A 7,360-nucleotide genomic window follows, 5' to 3' on the forward strand; every position below is an offset into this window, starting at 1 on the left:
GCAACGTCGCATGACCGCGCAATTTTAATTCAAAGCGTGACAGTTCCGAAAGCTGAAATTTCGCCTGGGCAGAAAGGCGGTATATGTGCCCATTGAGCAAGTGGTTAAAAAAAAATATGTGATCTTTAAGGATAGGAGGAGAGGGGGCAAGAGTGCGGGAAGGGTGAAGAGCCACTTTAAAGGGAGCATGAAGGCATAGAAGTTTCTGTGCTTGAGTATGAATGGGTTTAGGCTAAAACATAATGGCAGTTGACCATGCTTAGTTAATACTAATTATATTTTTTGCTATGGCGCTATTGGTATCACTGGTAGGGACAGTGGAAATAAAGCTCTACTTTGGAGAGCCTAAAGCTATTAATGTTCTATGGTAGTATTGGGGCATTTTCGTCCAAGCGGGTTTAGAAGCGGGGTGAGCGTGCTGTGTGCCAGTATGGGATGATCACACTTTTTTTAGTATTCACACATATTCATTTAAAAGATGAAAACTTTAAGCACATGTTAAATGTTGAATGCAGAATCAAAATCGTAGCTGTAACATAAAACAAGTGTACTTTAAAATGGCTATAAACAGGAAGATGAATAAAGGCTGCCATACACGGTTCGAATTTCGAAAGAATTTCCTTTCGAAAATCGTATCAAAGAATTTTCGCACAAATTTCACACCGTTAGTGGGTGGCAGCAACATCCGATTTTCGTGCGGCAATCAAATTTGAGGAATCGGACATGTTGGAAATTTTTTGAAAAACAAACGATTTTCTGATCAATGATGGGAGAATCGTGCGAGAAATGTAATAGAAAAAAAACTGCGCATGTGCAAGAAAAGAATATTCCCGGAGAGAAAAGAATATTCCCGGCAACATGAAGGTTTGGTCGGCCGAATTTCGAAAATCAATGGTGGCATCATCGGATCCCACAAAAAAAACGAACTTTCTGATTTTGAAAAGAAAATTTGTTCGAAATTCGACTGTGTATGGCCTGCTTTACATTGGGTCCAGGTTTTGCACTGATTCAAAACAATCATAAAGTGACTTGTCAGGCCTCGTACACACGACAGAGTTTCTCGGCAGAATTCGGCGAGAAACTCGGTCAGAGCCTGATTCTGCCGAGAAACTCTGTCGTGTGTACACTTTCGGCCCGATGGAGCCGCCGAGGAACTCGTCGAGAAAATAGAGAACATGTTCTCTATTTTCTCGTTGTTCTATGGGAGCTCTCGGCCCGCCGAGCTCCTCGGCGGCTTCAGGGCTGAACTGGCCGAGGAACTCGATGTGTTTGGCACATCGAGTTCCTCGGCCGTGTGTACGAGGCCTCACTCTCTGGCTTTCTCGTTGAGAGATCAGCTTGTGTATGGCAATCCATAGGCCACTTTGCAGGCAATACAGTGTGGGCCGGATTCAGATACGAGATACGACGGCGTATGTCCGGATAGGCCGTCGTATCTCTGAGTGCGGACCGTCGTATATATGCGACTGATTCAGAGAATCAGTTATGCATAGATTTCCCTAAGATCCGACCTGCGTAAGTGTCTTACACCGTCATATCTTAGGCTGCATATTTACGATGGCCGCTAGGTGGCGCTTCCGTATAGTTAGGTGATGAATATGCTAATTAGGTAGATACGCCGATTCAGAAACGTACGTCCGGCCGGCGCATTTTTTTACGTCGTTTACGTTAGGCTTTTTTCGGCGTAAAGTTACCCGTGCTATATGAGGCGTAGCTAATGTTAAGTATGGACGTCGTTCCCGCACCGAGTTTTGAAAATTTTACGTTGTTTGCGTAAGTCGTTCAGGAATAGGGCTTTGCGTAAGTTACGTTCACATCGAAACCAATGAGGCTTTGCGGTGTAATTTCGAGCATGCGCACTGGGATTTTTTCACGAACGGCGCATGCGCCGTTCGTAAAATACGTCAAGTACGTGGGGTCAAAGTGAATTTAAATAAAACACGCCCACATCAAACACATTTGAATTAGGCGGGCTTACGCAGGGCGCAAGTCCTTTCTGAATACAGAACTTGCACCCTAATTTATGGCGGCGTAACGTATCGCAGATATGTTACGCCAGCAGATAGATAGACAAATCTATCTGAATCCGGCCCTAGGTCTTATTATATAATTATGTATACATTACATAGTGTAGAGATTTCCTATTGAAGCTTAAAGCTTACAATGCAATTAGCTGTATCATTTTTTAGATTGGCTCATTCATTTTATGATACATGAGCAAAGGATTGTACAAGGTCAAATAGCATTAATAATGCAAATAAAAATGGCAACGGTTTACATAACGGCATCCATAAATCTATGCAATATAAGGTTTCTGTAAATATGGCATTGTTCCTGTGCAAAAAATATTGAGGAATATGTAAATACATTCTGTATTTTTGTTTTGATGCAAATAAAAAATTCTAACAAACTTTTGTCGTTTGTTAAATTGTAGGTAGATTTGCTTTTTTAGTTAACATAACTTCTTCTCAAATCCACTGCGACTGAGCAAGTCATCAAATTATCAATACAAGCCCATGAAGTCCAACCTATGTGTGTGATTATATGTCAGTATTATGTAGCGCCCTGCCCCCAACGATTGGGGCGCTATTGTAAATTATGGGGCGTTACATTCGTGCCTGGGGAGTGAGGAAAGGAAAGCTTGTGTAAGCTTCCACTAATTCAAGTCATAGGTTACACAGGGCTGACAACTCTCTTAGCACCGACAAGGTCCAATCACTCAGCACCAGTGCCTTCTCTTGAGAGAATGGAGACACAAATGGAGTCACAATAAACCCATTCTCCGAAGACCTGGGTCTATTCTGTATACATTTTAGAGGAAGTGATAAGGTAGCATAGCATACCTCCCAACATTTTGAGTTGGGAATGAGGGACACCTACTAACAAATGTATGTAGGCATAGGACACACCCCCTGCCACACCACCTAAAGGAGAATTAACCAAGAAAAAGGTTACCGTATGTACTCGAGTATAAGCCACGTTTTTCAGCCCTTTTTTTAGGGCTGAAAATACCCCCCTCGGCTTATACTCGAGTCAGTACCTGAATTCTTGACAGGCGTCCATTTTTTTTAAAGTGGCGGCTTCCTCCTGGTATTCCGTTCCGTGATAAGCATTTGACACTGTGTTCCGCCTATCACGGAGATCCTCTCATCCTCGGACAGTTTCCCAGCAGACACTGTGTTCAGTGTTCCGCCAATCACGGACGTCCTATTGTCCGAGGATGAAAGAATGTCTGTGATTGGCGGAACACTGTGTCAAATGCCTATCATGGAACGGAACACCAGGAGGAAGCCGCGACTTTAAAAAAATGGACGCCTGTCAAGAATTCAGGTACTCTGGCCCAGTGAGACTGCAATGGGCACAGTGAGGTATGGCAAAGTGAGACTGCAATGGGCACAGTGAGGTTGCAAATGGGCACAGTAAGGCGTGCAAATGGGCATTGTTGACCCTCTTTTTTCCCGCTTATATTAGCTGCTGCATTCTCTCCCTAGGCTTATGCCGCGTACACAAGATCGTTTTTCAGCATGAAAAAAAACTACGTTTTTCAGCATGTCCAAAAAACGCAGTTTTTCCAACTTCATCATTAAAAACGATCTTGCCCACACACCATCGTTTTTGAAAAATTATGAACAAAGCGCGGTGACGTACAACACGTACGACGGCACTCTAAAGGGGAAGTTCTATTCGCCTTTGGGCTGCTTTTAGCTGATTCCTTGTTGGTAAAAGACGATTCGCACTTTTTTTGTCTGTCACAGCGTGATGAATGTACTTACTCCATTATGAATGGTAGGTTTACCTAAACGAGTGCTCCCGTCTCATAACTTGCTTCTGGGCATGCGCGGGTTTAAAACGTCGTTTTTGCCCACACACGATAATTTTAACAACACAAAATATGACATTTTACAAAACGACGTGAAAAAATGCAGCATGTTCGAAAAAAAATGTTGTGGTTTTTCAGAAGCCGAAAAACTATGTGAAGCCCACACACGATCATTTTAAATGACGTTTTTAAAAACGTTTTTTTTTAATGCCGAAAAACGTACGAGTGTACGCGGCATTATACTCCAGTCAATACGTTTTCCCAGTTGTTTGTGGTAAAATTAGGTCCTCGGCTTATACTCGGGTCCAGGGCCGCCATCAGGAATTATGGGGCCCCTTACACAGCTTCAAGCATGGGTCCCCTGGAGCAGAGAACCCGGGAATTGCCGCGAATTGAGAAGCGGTGGGGCCCTTTACAAAAAAAAGAAGAAATAAAGAAAAATATATATTAAAAAAAGGAGGGTAGCCATCTGGGGCCCTGGGGACCTCTGGGCCCTTTAATAGAAAGAAAAAATATATATATATTTATTTATTTTTAAAAAGAGGGGTTGCCATCTGGGGACCTCTGGGCCATTTAATAATAAAAAAATGATATATATATATATATATATATATATATATATATATATAAATGTAGGTATATATATATATATAAAAATAAATTACAAAAAAGGGGGGTTGCCATCCGGGACCTCTGGGCCCTTTAATAAAAATAAAAAAAATAAACCTCTGGGCCCTTTAATAAAAAAATAATTAATAAAAAAAAATATATACAAAAAAATAAACATTTATAAAAAAAAGAAAAGGGGGGTTGCCATCCAGGGCCCTGGGGACCTCTGGGCCCTTTAATAAAAATATATATATATATAAACAAAAATAAAAAAATAAACATTCTTAAAAAAAGGGGGTTTGCAAGACGGGGCCCTGGGGACCTCTCAGCCCTTTAATAATAATAATAATAATATATATATATATATATATATAAAAGAAATAAAATAATATAAAAAATGATTTTTTTTATAAAAAAAGGGGGATTGCCATCCAGGGCCCTGGGGACCTCCGGGCCCCTTACAGGTGTAATGCCTGTACCCCCCTGATGGCAGCCCTGCTCTGGTCGGATTATATTCCAGAATATACGGTAATTAAATCCAGAAGAACTTTTTTTTACCACTACTATTCCTTTAAATTGGCTTTTAAAATGTACAAATGCAGAAATTTAGAATTTGTATGAAAGGTTTAGCGCTGGGAAACACTTTTTAAAATATAACAAGTGAATTGTATATACAACTATATGGTTTAGACCAAAATCAGGGACAAATAAGGAGGAAAAAGGGACAGAGGGACATTGCTTCAAATCAAGGACAGTCCCTCGAAATCAGGGACAGTTGGGAGATATAGCATAGCAAAAGTATGAACCTGGGGACCTGAGTGAATATGTTACTTTGCCCTGCAAGGTCAAGGCAATGGTTTGCTCTCTGATGAAAGCAGGCAGGGGTAACAAGCACTTTGGATCCTTATTAGATACCATAATACAATTGAGAGATGTTCTAACATGTTGGAATTTATTTTGGGACCAACCATTTCTTTTTATAGCACACGCATGCCACATTCATCCATAGCAAATCTGGGAAGGATTTCCTGGTGGAGCTGGAATCATTTGAAGACGGTGAAAAGTCTTACTACCCATCATTCCATCTATGTGTATCATAACAGGAAATATAACAGATCTTTACATTAGAGTTTCAGTTCATGAAAAGATCTTTAGGCTCGGTTTCCACTTGTGCGACTTGTCATGCGACTTGGGACTGAAAAGTCGCATGACAAGTCGTACCCTGTGAATTCCAATGAGTACCGTTCATATCTGTGCGACGTCAAGTAGTCCCTGCACTACTTTGGTCCCACTTCGATGCGACTTGAGGTCCATAGACCTCAAGAATACACAGGCATTGCTTCAAATTGCGGCAAAATCGTGCGACTTTGGGGTTGCAATAGTGGAAACAGAGCCTTACACATTGACAGTCCATTAAACACAACAGAATGAACGTGAAACACAATATCTAAAATATGTTTTTATTTTACAAGCATTTCTTTGGGAATAATGTTGAACAGACATCATTTTTTTAATAAAAAAGGTATATACTATGTGGGTAAAAATAAATATGCATAGAAATTCTTGAACAACAAGTGTCACATTGGAGCAGTGCAGGTTTTCTTATACAGGGTGCCATTTTGTTAAAGGGGTTGTAAAGCTTTGTCTTTTATTTTCTGAATAGGTTCCTTTAACCACTTAAGACCCGGACCGTTAGGCAGCTAAAGGACCTGGCCAGTTTTTGAGATTCTGCACTGCGTCGCTTTAACTGACAATTGCGCGGTCGTGCGACGTGGCTCCCAAACAAAATTGGCGTCCTTTTTTCCCACAAATAGAGCTTTCTTTTGGTGGTATTTTTTTTTTTTGCGCTATAATAAAAAATTGAGCGACAATTTTGAAAAAAATGCAATATTTTTTACTTTTTGCTATAATAAATATCCCCCAAAAACATATATAAAAAAACGTTTTTTTTCCCCTCATTTTAGGCCGATACGTATTCTTCTACCTATTTTTGGTAAAAAAAAAATCGCAATAAGTGTTTATCGGTTGGTTTGCGCAAAATGTATAGCGTTTACAAAATAGGGTATAGTTATATTGCATTTTTATTATTTTTTTATTTTTTTACTACTAATGGCGGCGATCAGCGATTTTTTTTCGTGACTGCGACATTATGGCGGACACTTCGGACAATTTTGACACATTTTTGGGACCATTGTCATTTTCATAGCAAAAAATGCATTTAAAATGTTGTTTACTGTGAAAATGAGGCCTCGTACACACGACCGAGTTTCTCTGCAAAAACCAGCAAGAAACTTGCTGAGTTTTTTTTTCTGCTGAGGAAACTGGCCGTGTGTACATTTTTCGACGAGGAAACTGTCGAGGATCTCGTCGAGCCAAAAAGAGAGCATGTCTTCTTTTTCCTCGACGGGAATGGGGAAATTTGGCTCACCGAGATCCTCGACAGCCTAACAAGGAACTCGACGAGCAAAACGATGTATTTCGCCCGTCGAGTTTCTCGGTCGTGTGTACGAGGCCTGACAGTTGCAGTTTGGGAGTTAACCACAAGGGGGCGCTGAAGGGGTTATGTGTGACCTCATGTGTGTTCTCATGTGTGTTTACAACTGTAGGGGGGTGTGGCTGTAGGTGTGATGTCATCGATTGTGAATCCCTATAAAAGGGAACACACGATCGATGCCGCCGCCACAGTGAAGAACGGGGAAGCTGTGTTTACACACAGCTCTCCCCGTTCTTCAGCTCCGGGGACCGATCGCGGGTCTCCAGCGGCGATCGGGGTCCGCGGGTCCCGCAGCTTCGGACCAGGTTGCGGGCACGTGCTGGACAATAGCACAGCACGTACCTGTACGTGCATGTGCCCAGCCGTGCCATTCTCCCGACGTAAATGTGCAGGAGGCGGTCCTTAAGTGGTTAAGCTAGTGCATTGTTTGTTCACTT

This window comes from Rana temporaria, chromosome 3 (assembly GCF_905171775.1).
Source record: "Rana temporaria chromosome 3, aRanTem1.1, whole genome shotgun sequence".
NCBI classification, from domain to species: domain Eukaryota; kingdom Metazoa; phylum Chordata; class Amphibia; order Anura; family Ranidae; genus Rana; species Rana temporaria.